The sequence below is a fragment of the Trifolium pratense genome, linkage group LG5 (assembly GCF_020283565.1).
Source record: "Trifolium pratense cultivar HEN17-A07 linkage group LG5, ARS_RC_1.1, whole genome shotgun sequence".
Taxonomy (NCBI): domain Eukaryota; kingdom Viridiplantae; phylum Streptophyta; class Magnoliopsida; order Fabales; family Fabaceae; genus Trifolium; species Trifolium pratense.
The window spans coordinates 36425044-36437963 of NC_060063.1; the positions used below are offsets into that span (position 1 = coordinate 36425044).

Consider the following 12920-nt stretch of genomic DNA (forward strand, 5'->3'; position numbering starts at 1 on the left):
GTTATCAAAACGGGCGGCCCGGCCAATTTCGGGCCGGGCCGGTCGGGCTTCGGGCTTCGGGTTTCGTCGGGCCGGGCAAAAAAGCCCGGATAAAAAACGGGCTACCAAAATTAGTGCCCGAGCCCGGCCCGGTACGGGTAGTCGGGCTTTCGGGCGGCCCGGTTTATTTTTTTTAATTTTTTTTTACTTCTAGTGCTCAAACTCAACCATGTAAATAATAACATTAATAATTCTCCCGCGTCCTATTTTTTACTCATCCGCTATATATATATATATATATATATATATATATATATATATATATATATATATATATATATATAATAATTCTCGCGCGCCGTATTTTTACTGATCCCCTATCTATGAGTTTCTCGCGCGCTCTATTTTTACTCATCCACTACCTACGAGTTTCTCGTGCGTCATACTTTTACTCATCCGCTACCTAGTACCTACGACTTTCTCGCGCGCCCTATTTTTACTCATCCGCTACGTACGAGTTTCTCGCGCGCCATATTTTTACTCATCCACTACCTACGAGTTTCTCGCGCCCTATTTTTATGCATCCGCTACTTACGAGTTTCTCTTGCGTCATATTTTTACTCATCCGCTACCTACGACTTTCTCGCGCGCCCTATTTTTACTCATCCGCTACGTACTAGTTTCTCGCGCGCCCTATTTTTATTCATCCACTACATACGAGTTTCTCGCGCGTCCTATTTTTACCCATCCACTACCTACGAGTTTCTTGGGTGCCCTATTTTTACTCATCTGCTACTTAAGTAGCGGACGGTGTTTTATAATTTATATTACAAACTAATTTCAAATCATCAAAAATTAAATTATTTATTTTTATATTTAATTTATTTTTTTAATTTTAATTTTTTCGGGCTTGCGGGCCGCTCGCGGCCCATTCTGGCTAGCCCATATTTTAATCGGGCTTTGTCGGGCCGGGCTAAAAAGCCCGGAAATAATTCGGGCTATGATTTTCAAAGCCCGAGCCCGGGAAAAAATCGGGCTTGGCGGGCCGGCCCATTCGGGCTAGCCCATTTTGACAGCTCTAGAGGGGAGGCATTAAATGTTATTACAATTTTAATTATGTTGACATAATTATCCTTATATTTATTTTTAAATACCAAAATTATCCTTACTTGCATTTTTAATGTTGCTAACTTGCTATTTTTTTGTGTCAAAAAAAAGACTTGCTACTTTTTTTTATAAAAAGAGAATTTGCTATTTGTTTAGGTTTTTGCTTACGTTTCTTATTTCCACACAATTTTCAATCTGTTGCATCGAATATACAATTTTGTCATATAATTATTTTGCCTAAGTTTATATTTTATTACATGTGATTAATTTATTTTATATAACTTTTTGCCTTTGCCTTTGCCTATTACGTTAAATGTATATATATAATTTTTTTTATAAGATTAAATTTTAAATTTTTGTGTGCAGTTTAATTTTTATAAATTATTTATTAGATTCAATCAACCATCAAGATAAAAAAAATTAACATCAACAAATAATTACATTTGTGGAGTTTCGAGTCTATTGAGTTCTTATATTTAAATATTTATAAAGTGAATAATTTTAAAATTATGAGACTCTTATAAATTATAAGGATAAAAAAGTAATTTAATTATATCATCCCTCCCCTCCCCTTGTGAACCAAACATATTTGCAATTAAAATCTATCTTCTCCCCCTCCCCTTCCCTCTTTTGAACCAAACACATATGCAATTAAATTTTTTCCCTCCCCTCCCCTTCCCTCCCCTCTCCTCTATAAAAATCCCTCCCCTTCCCTTCTACTCTTTTAAACCAAACAGACCCTAATGGATAGTGTTATTTTTTTTTTTTTTTAATAATGAATTGGGATCGAACTAGAACCTATAATATACTAGTGACTTAGTATCGTGTTTTTTTTTTTTGTTTACAATGAGTTGAGAATCGAACCCATGACCTATAATATACTACCCAAACTCCTCACCACTAGACCAAATCTAGTAGCCTGACTTAGGATCGTGTTATTCTTTAAGAAAACTTAATCTATATAGATTTGATTAAAATAATAATAATAATAATAATAATAATAATAATAATAATAATAATAATAATAATAATAATAATAAAATTGTTGTGGGTCGGGGAATATTTTATGATATTTTATTTTTTTTAGAATTTTAAAAAAAAAATTAATTCTATAAAAAAAATTGTATTACCTCAAAATATTTTTTTGGTACAAGATGAAGAAAAAAGGAAAAGACAAAAAGAAAATTATCTAGAAAAAATAGTCTCACTAGCATCAGTTAGTAGGAGAAGACTCATTCCATCCGGTAGTTTCAGTAGATTTTGGATTGAAAATTGTCAACTTGATAATAAAAATTGCAATCATTTAATTTGGACTCGATTTCAATCATTTATATTTTGGTGAACACTCTGGTACAATGTTCAAAACCTGTTGGCGCCACGTCACTTCTTCCCGCCACGTCATGTTGTCTCACCATCTCGCCTACTGAGTCTTCATGGATCACTTTTGATTCGCTTTGCTAATTTTGGATTTAATGGGCCTAACTATATTTTCTTTCTAGTCCATTGTCCGGTCCACAGCCACCCAAGCACGAAGCTCGGTGAGGTGAAGTGCTTACATGAGAATTGAACGCATGTTCCTATTGCATCTCTGAAGATAAATAATTTAGCATGTTTTTCACATCCTTCTTGCACGTTCTTTCGCGCGCCATTTGAAAAACCACCTCGCGTGCCATTTCTCTCTTTTCTTCAATCATGTCAAGGTTTTCTTCTAGGACTCTGTTATTTTCTTCTAAGGTTATTGTCTCTCTACGCCAACTTGGTGGGTCTATCTCAACTAGGATCATTGCATCTGAACCGTAAACCATTGTAAACGGTGCTTCTCTCGTTGAGGACTGAGGCGTGGTATGGTACGACCATAAAATGGGCGAGATATGAGCTACCCAAGCATCGCCTTTACTAGATAGTCTTCGTTTCAAACCTCTCAATATGACTTTGTTGGCGGATTCTGCTTGACCATTTGCTTGAGGATGTTCAACTGATATAAAAGTGTTTTGGATTACCTTTCCACGACAAAATTCAATGACCTTCTCACTGGCAAATTGAGTGCCATTGTTTGATACTATATATTTTGGCAATTCAAACCTGCAGATGATCTTTTTCCAATAGAACCTCTTAACTTTATCTGCCGAAATACTGGACACTTGTTCCGCCTCTATCCATTTGGTGAAGTAGTCCATAGCAACAATAATCCACCTTGCTTGCTTATAACCATTGGAAATGGACCCACGATATCAACGCCCCACATGAAGAATGACCAAGGAGATAAGACAGATTTCAAAGGTTCTCCAGGAGCGTGATGTAAATCAGCGTGACGCTGGCATTTGTCACAGTTCCTAACATACATGGCGGTGTCGTCATGTAGATTTGGCTAGTAGAAATCTGCCCTTAGGATTTTTCCTGCTAATGATCTTGATCCAATTTGACTTCCATAGGATCCATCATGTACTTCTTCCATAATCCGCTTCACCTCCTCTTCGCCGACACACAACAACATGGGCGAGGCAAATCGTCTTTTGTATAACTTCTCACCAACCATGGAATACCAAGTCGCCATCTTCCTTATTTTGAAAGCCTTTTCTTTCTCGCTTGGAATTCATCTTTCTGTAAGTAGCGGATTATTGGTGACCTCCAATCTTCCTCTTCTATCACCATCATAACCGCTGCTACATCAATGCTAGGGGTTGAAATAGTTTCCTGGATAACAGTTATGTGGCTTCCTGGTCTCTTCGTGCTTGCCAATTTGGACAACAAATCAGCTCTTGTATTTTGCTCTCGAGGAACATAGACCAACTCAAAAGAATTAAAATGTTTGGCTAACCTTTGAACTCCTTCCAAATACTTAATCAATTGTGGTTCTTTGGTTTGAAATTTTCCTGAAACTTGGTTTGTAACTAGCTGGGAATCACTCATGGCTCTTAAGTCCTTAACCTCCATTTCTTTTGCCAATTTCATTCCAGCAATTGACGCCTCGTATTCAGCTTGGTTGTTGTTGGCTTTAAAGGCGAAACGTAACGATTGTTCGATCATTACGCCATCTGGACCCTCTAGTACTACACCAGCCCCACTGCCTCTTATATTTGAGGCTCCGTCCACCGATGAAGTCCATGGCGATGTTTTTTCCGTCATTGGTGGAGTGGACATCTCTAAAACAAAATCAGCTAACATTTGTGATAAATAAAAAACTGTCATGGGTGGGTCTCGAACCCTTGACCCCTTGGTTGGTTAATCATATAATAAAAAAATATATATATTTGTAAAAAAAAAAGAAAAAATAGAATGTAACAAAAAAAAAAGAGGAACCCACGATCCCACAAGGTATTCATTCCCAGCCATCTCCTTTCTTCCTTTCCAAAAAAAAAAAAAAACCAGCAATCTCAAGATGCTTCCTTTCTATCAAATTTACGCGCTCACGATTTTGTTTTCCCGCACTAATTTCCCACTCTCCCAGCAATCTCAAACCCACGATCTTCAACCTCAAACATTGAAATCAAACCGTAAAAACAAAATCAATCTATTTCTGTTTCAGGTGCTCTTTTCTGCAACTTGATCTAAGATGTTGTTTTTGTTCTTTGATTTTGTTTTTCAATTTTCTTTCTTCCCTCATAATCTTGTGACCGTGTATTTTTTCAATATTTATAATTATAGTGTTCATATGTATAATTACAGTGCTCTGCAACTTAGTAATTACAATCTTTTAACATATAAACAGTCATATATCTGATTGGTTAATATTTTTCTTTTCATACATTATTAAGTTCCTACAGTACTAAAAACTACTGATTGGAAATATACATTATTAGAAATATCAGTTTTTGAGCTCTTTGATATAAAGCACCCAATACCCTCTTGTATTTGCACTCCAATTGTAAAGTTCAACATAGAATAATGACCTTCATATTTTTAATTTTTAAGCTGGAAAAAGTCGTATTGGTGAGGTTGTTTATCTCTTGAAAGTGAAGTTTTATTAGTGATAATTAAAGTTAAAGAAAATTATATTAAGTAAGGGAGAATAAATTGCTTACATATACGAGTAGTATTTAGTAAAAAAAAATATACGAGTAGTATTTAGCGAAATTGTTTTGTAACAGAAATTCGATAATGTTTTATAGCACTGACCTTTGCTCTCCCCGAATGGTAGATTATTGTGACTTGTGAGAATGTAAATAAAATTGGAAGTAACATGATACTTATAAGATATTGTAACTAATAAACTCATTTAATATGTAGAATGTAGATATCTTTTTTGCTTCCTTTATGTTGGGCTAACCAATAGAACATAAGCACATGCTCATGATATACAACATGTTTTTTTAAAGTCCATTGAATTTGTTATTTACTTTTTCTGGGTTAGACAAACATCCTTCACTTGGAAAACCATGAACATGAAGACTAATACTCCATTTAATATGAAGCTTAATTTTTTGGTGATATTGAAAAATTATATAAAATGAAATAACGTTTTTATTTATTTGTTTATTTTGGTCAAGTAGTATAGCGGCTAAAAATTCCACCTCTCCCTAGTAAGAAATTTGCCCTTAATAAAAATGGGATTTGGATCCTCTCCAATTTTCCCTTATGTTTTATCTACTTTTTCTTAATTCAAATGTTGATTTTTTCTTCTTTGTAATTTACTAACACTTGGATTAAGAAAAATTGAGAAAGCATGAGTGAAAAATGGAGAGATCCAAATCGATGAAAATGTAAGAAAATCTTTGGACTAAGTAATGTAACTTACTCATAACTCAATTAAGCCACATTCTGGCTGAGGTACTTGAGTTTGCGTTGAATCCAAAGTTTCTAAGTTCAGTAGCTTACCAATGGATCTAGGAATAACGATTAACTTTTGTATGACTCAGGTTCAAGTACCTTAAATGGAAAAGGTTCCCCAAATTATTAGGAACAAAATTCAACATAGATTTCTCAAAATCAAGTACTTTCAAAAGCTTGAACTTGGCAAATGCTCTGCTAATGCAATGTTCATTTAGTTCTCTGTTGTCAAAAACAAAAAGAGCGCGCAGTCTTGAGTTATTAGAGCGTTTTTCAACAATCCAATTTCCTAGTTATTCTAACTGTGACCTGTTCGTCATCTTCACGTATTAAATGGAAAAAGTTTAAATTTTTCATTTTTCTAATGATCACTTCGCGCAATAAATCATGAACTTGACAAGTTTTCACTTTACCATCAAAACCAACTTTGGAAACTTGAACCAAACTTCTATTTATCAACTGTGTCATCATGTGCTCTTCAGCCACTTCCTTCAACAATCTTTTCTCCTCATTCTTAACAACCTAGCTAATAAGTAATAACTACTTAAGTATTTACCTATAAAAGCTAGCTTAAGACTTAACTTGCAATATAACTACTTAAGTATCTATTGTGATTTCTCTACTGATATGGAGTTCAAGTTGTTATTAATCTAAATACATAGTCTTAAATTTCTATGTTGTGTGGTTTTTGTGGTTTATGATTTGTGTGATGTGATTATGATTGAGGACTACTAATTAGGACTCTACTAAATTTTAAGTTCTAAAAATGGTGGTTCAGCTGGTTTACAAAAATTAAAATTCAGCTGGTTTACCCTAAAAATGGTGGTTCAGCTGGTTTACAAAAATTAAAATTCCTTGATGATTATACGAAATATGCCTGGAAGTCGGAAACTGTGATGGAAATAAATACGGGCGATGATATATTCTCTGAGGGATTTTCTGAACATTTGCATTTAGAGCACATAAAAGAGGTTGTTGATCACGACTAGTTAAGTGCCTCTGTTGTCATCGTGTATGCTAGGTACCACTATTATCACCAATATTCTCTAATTTTGACCTACAAATTAATATTTATGTTATTATGTTTGGGAGGTAATATTATCAATATCTGAAATTGTTCTTTTTCATTTCAAGGTATCTCTATGACAAGCTTATTGGTCCTCGTGGATTAACATACAAGATATCATTTTTATCCCCACATGTATCATTTAATGATATTCAAGGAAAAGATATAGCAAGAGTATTGATGAAAACTAAGGTGTTGAAGGATGAAAAGATAATTCTTTGGGTAAGATTTATATTTAAATTACATTTTTTAAGAGATGTGTGTGAATGCGTTAAAAGTAAATTATTTATTGCAATATTCAAATTTGGGTGCAGGATTCATTGGGTTTTGTTTGTCATCAATCCCGATGCTGAGGTTATATATTTTTTGGATCCGCTCGGTGGCGAACCTTCAGATCATGGAAGTATAAAAACAAAGTTTGAAAAGTGAGTATCATTTCTTTTAATTCAACAGTTATATCAATATGATTATTATTTGTAATAATTACTCATTTGAAGTTAATTTAATTTTGTTAGTGAAATTCAAATCTACCGTGCCTGGTGTGAAAATAAAATTTCCAAGTCAAAGAAAGATAAAATCAAATAGAATAAAATAAAGGTATTTTCTAATTATTGTTAATTGTAAATAATAGTTATGTAGTGTAAATTAAAATTGATCTTTGCAAATGTGTTTTTTTTTTCCAGTGTCCTCGTCAAAGAAACACTATTGACTGCGGATATTTTATCATGAGATTTATGAAAGAAGTTATCATGGAATATCCAAATAAGATTCCTGATAATGTACGTTATTTTAATTATTACTATTTCATATTTTTACATATAGATAGGTATATGAAATGTAGTGTAATTCAATTCTGACTCAATTTTGTGTTACTTTTATATTTGAAGTATTTTTCTCGCCATAGACATTCTACATACTCTAAAGAGAAGCTAGATGAGGTGAAGGAGGAGTGGGCTACCCATATGGTTGAAGATGTTATCAATGATGCAAAGAGGCTGCAAAAATAATAGTTGATCATTAATTGGTAAGTTGTATCCTATAAATATTTAATTATCCAAATATATTCTGATATGACTGTTGTGCTTGGTAGAAAATATAGTTGGTATTCTTGAATTTACATATCCATTGTTAAATTTTAGAGTAATGGGGATAATTATAATGTCCCCAAGGTCATACTATTTCTCCTCTTAAAAGGATTATTTGTAAATGGGCTATTGAAACTAGGAAGAATTATGAGCATGCCTAAGCGCGTTAGTGACATGACGCGAGATCCTTAGTTGCAATACTTTAGCAATGTTTTGCTGCTACTTTGAGTTGTATGCTGAATTTGTGTGGTTTCTAAGAGAGAAAGACAATTTGTATGCTGTCAAATGATGTATTATCAAGCAAATGCCTAATTTCTTGTACATCTATATATACAGGTAGTTTGAGGGCTTCCTTTTTCGATGAAGTGGGCGGTTCTCATCAAGTGACAGGTTGCAGAAGAAAGTAGGGCTAGAGTTTGACTATCTTTTGTAGTGGTCTTTGTGTTTTGTACTAAAATTTGTCATTGATTTTCTCATTAGAAGCTATGGCCAAAGTTTGACAATATCTCTTTTGTAGTGGTCTTTGTGTTTGTACTATTCAATTCGGATTTGTCTTGTAGTCGGATTGGTTTTATTTATGAAATGAATGTATTACAAGAGTTTTTATTTTATTAGAGCTTGTGTGGTACAACACTATTTTTTTTAAAAATTTGATAATATATGTTTTGAAAGTATGTATGTATATATATATATATATATATATATATATATATATATATATATATATATATATATTGGTACTATATATTTTAAAAGTTCAAGAGCAAGTTGCCAAACAAAAAAAAAATGCAATTTATTGTTTAAAAAAAGGGTCGGGATTAGGTAAAAAAAAAATCAATACAGGACATACAATAGCATTTTTTACACGGGAGCTATTAAAAGTTAGTCCAGACAAGGAATTATAATAGCGTTTTTTAAATGCGGGCGCTATTATAGATTACATATAACATCGCTTTTACAAAAAAGAGCAATCGAAACCCGTGTCAAAAAGCGTCTTTGGTCCCGTGCAGGCAGATACAACAGCGCTTTTTAGAAAAACCGATATTACAAATACACATTTGATAGCGTTTTCAAACGCTATTATAGGCACCCAGACCTATAATAGCGGATACAGTGATAGCGTTTTTAAGCGATGTTAAAAGTTAAAAAAAATGCTATTAAACACCTATTTTTGTAGTAGTGATTGCTTGGTATTGGGCATGTCAGGATTGGAGGTGACGCCAAAAATTCCTTCAGCTGCTTGAATGCTTCTTCGCATTGAGGAGTCCATGAGAATCTCTCACTTTTCTTCAAAGATGTGAAGAAGTGAAAAGACTTCTCGCCTGCACACGACAAAAATCTGGATAAAGCTGTTCTTTCCTGTAAATTGTTGAACTTCCTTCACAGAGGAAGGGCTTCTCATATCAATTATAGCTTGACATTTCTTAAGATTCGCTTCTATCCCTCTGTTGGTAAGCATAAAACCTAAGAACTTTCCTACTTGTACACCAAAAGAGCATTTTGCAGGATTCAGCCTCATGTAGTATTTTCTAACTGAAATTCTGGTACACAGTAGACAAGTGTTGTCCACGATGTGCCGACACTTGTCGCAACACTTGTCTTAGCAGTAAGAACAATAAAACAGAGCATTAAAAACATATACTGAAAAGCATAAACGACACACATAATTGTTAACCCAGTTCAGCCTAACAGCCTAATCTGGGGGATACCAATCCAGGAGGAAATTCACTATCAGCAGTATTAATTCGGAGCTAAACTCTCCCGTTTACAACTCCTCACTTAATCCCTACCCAATGCAACTTCTACCTAGGAACTCCTAGATATGAGACCCCGTCTCACTCCCCTCAACCTTACAACCAGTAAGGATTTCAATAACAACATAATGGAGACACTCTCCTTGACAAAGATGAAGACACACTTCAATAACATCACCACCTAGCCAACGACTAAGTTCACAATTTGGAGTTGCTTAAAAGCTTCCTCCAATTACAATACTCAACTCATTACCTATAGGTTTCTGAGTGAGGACATAGTGACCATCTCACAACCCGAGTGGTTCACTTTACACCAACTCTCCTAGAGAGTGGCTTAAAGACACGAAACCCTTAAAAGACTACATCTTTGATATTCTATTTTAGCTTCAAGTTTCGGTTGATAATAAGGGTTAGCAGCACCCTTTATATAGCACAGCCTCGTGGGCTTTTCACAATGCTTCAGCTCCAAGAAATCTTCTAGATGCAAAATATATATTTTTACCAAATCTTTCTTTGCATCAAATATTCCTCCCATAAATATATTTGTTGGAAATATATTTTAAAATTAAATCTTCTAATCTTCTTGAAGCACAAAGATTTATTTGAAATAAATCTTTTATATTTTCTGCAGCAATCTTCACAAGATATATTTTTGAAAATAATAGTTCTATTTTTGAAACACAAAAATATATTTTCCAAAAATATAATTCCTTTGGAAAATAGAACTAGGGTTCAGCTGCCTTCTGAAACACATTGATCACGTGCGCCTTGTTGTATAAGAAACCACGAAATAATTCTTCAAACAGATCTTCAAAAGATTGAGTAGAAAATAATAACATCTAGCTGGCGCGCGCAGAACAGAGTCAGGTGTTGTTCCAAAGTGTAACAACATTTGTCACAACACTTGGGGTCAGCACATTTGTCTCAACACTTCAGCACATTTGTCTCAACACTTGGCTAAAATATGTTTTCGCAAAATGTAGCCAATATACAAAAACCCAACAATCTCCCCCTTTGGCAAATTTTGGCTAAAACAATATTAGACCAGTATATGGAGAGATACAGTATTATCTTTCCTTCGATTCAACATGATCACACAATTAGGAAAGAAAGTAACACATAGTAAGACTACTTCCAAGAGAGGTAAGTAGCATCAGAGGCATGCAATAGCAGGAATAAACACATATAGCCTCACAGAGCAGATAAAGAGAAATAAACTCTCATAGTGGATTCAAAGATAGGAGAAATAAACTCCTATAATCAGAGTACATCCATTCAACAAAAGATCACCAGGGAAAAATAAATTCCCACAGACATAGAACTAGGAAAAATAAATTCCCAGCCACCAGAGAATAAAGCCAAGATGTCTCAGCATCTGGCATCACACTTGTCACTTATTCATACTACCACTCCCCCTGAATTTTTGCATGATGGAGCACAAGCATACAATGTAGTCAACCATAGGAACTACAACATCCTTGTAATAGCAGAAGCATTCAATCAGAGTGATTAACACTTAATAGTTGTTGTAGACACACATGTGTGCATTCATAAATAAGCATGTACAAGTTACCCATATTTCTATGAATGTAACTAACTAAGTCACCCATATTGCTATGAATGTGACCTAAATCACCCATATTTCTATGACTGTGATCCTAAGCATAAAAGTCATCCATATTTCTATGATTATGACTAAGCACGATGAATCATCCATATTTCTATGACTATGATTATGATCATGCCCTATGCTACAAATTTAAATGCTTTTTGGAATTCTTGCAACACATCACACAGAGCTGAAGGTAACATTTACTCCACTCAGACATAGGCCTAGAAGATTAACACATCGCAGAAAGAACCGCAACAACATACACACCAGATGTCAGCACATCTGTCCACACATCACGCAGATAGATCTTACATATCACAGACACTACTCCCCCTTTTTAGCCACAAATTCTGACAAATAAAGTCAGTGTGCATTAAACAAAAGAATAGAGGCAAAGAGGTACCATAGCAGTATCAGAAGTGCAAGTTACATAACAGAGAGAAATAAACTCTCACAAAAGAACCACATAGGGAGAAATAAACTCCCACATACTGAGAAAAATAAATTCTCACATCAGATCAGGACGTCTAGATATCAGGCATGACATCACACATTAGGAACATAGCACTCCCACAACCATCAAGCACACTATCAGAGCATAAGCTATCAGAACACATTATCATGCTAGTCACACACTACTACTCCTCCTGAATAGCATTACCCCCCCTCAACACATGCATATATAGATAACTCACACTCCCCCTCAATACGAGCATAGAAGCATAAGAACATCAATACGTGCATAGAAACAGTCACCAGATGTGAGAACATCTGTCCACACACTTGTCACACACACACTACTCCCCCTTTTTAGTCATAATTTTGACAAACATCATACATATCAGAACATAGAGTAGCAGACAAACGCTTCAGAGTGCACACAATACAGACCATAATGCACACAGAGGTGCTAGAAATCCATGGCCTAGCCCACAAAAGATACGGAGAACAAAAGTAGTGGGAAGAGAACATGCGCACTTTCACCCACAATACCATGACCAAACTCCAACAGTATAGCATGAAGATCATAAGTAACAAGGCATAAACCTATACTATCTTCATCACATCAACCACATAGTGCACAGAGCTACTACAACCAAATATAACACCATGGGATACATAGTTCATCAGATATATATCAGAAGTGGAGGAACCATATCATATCCACCACATCAAACTCCATAGTCAACACTCATAAAATAGACATTTTCCCCTTGTTTCCACAACATGACAAGAGCATGAGAAACCATTGTTCTTGGAAACAACATGTACCAATCGGCAGAGAAAGCAATGTTAGGAACATGTGGTCCGACAAAAGAAATCTATAGTCAGAAGTCAAAGACACTCCCTTTTTGGCTTTGGAGTGCTTCTGATCTTTCAATCTCAAAGAGTTGTCTCATAATACTCTTAGAGATTACACCCATAAAGGTTATTGGTAGCTTCACCATAAACGTTGTAACTTGCTTCATAGTTAAAAATATACTTACCAAAAATCCAGCTTCTCATAGCATTATCTCTTTTAAAACATAAATTTCTATTTCTAGACATTT

General features: G+C 34.7%; 1 long non-coding RNA gene across 1 annotated transcript; it reads left to right on the forward strand.

The window, feature by feature from the left end:
• Window positions 1-7621: 7621 nt before the first annotated feature.
• Window positions 7622-8414, forward strand: LOC123883877. Its single transcript, XR_006800507.1, has 3 exons — window positions 7622-7698; window positions 7807-7943; window positions 8341-8414. It is a non-coding gene; the product is annotated as an uncharacterized LOC123883877 (long non-coding RNA).
• Window positions 8415-12920: the final 4506 nt, after the last annotated feature.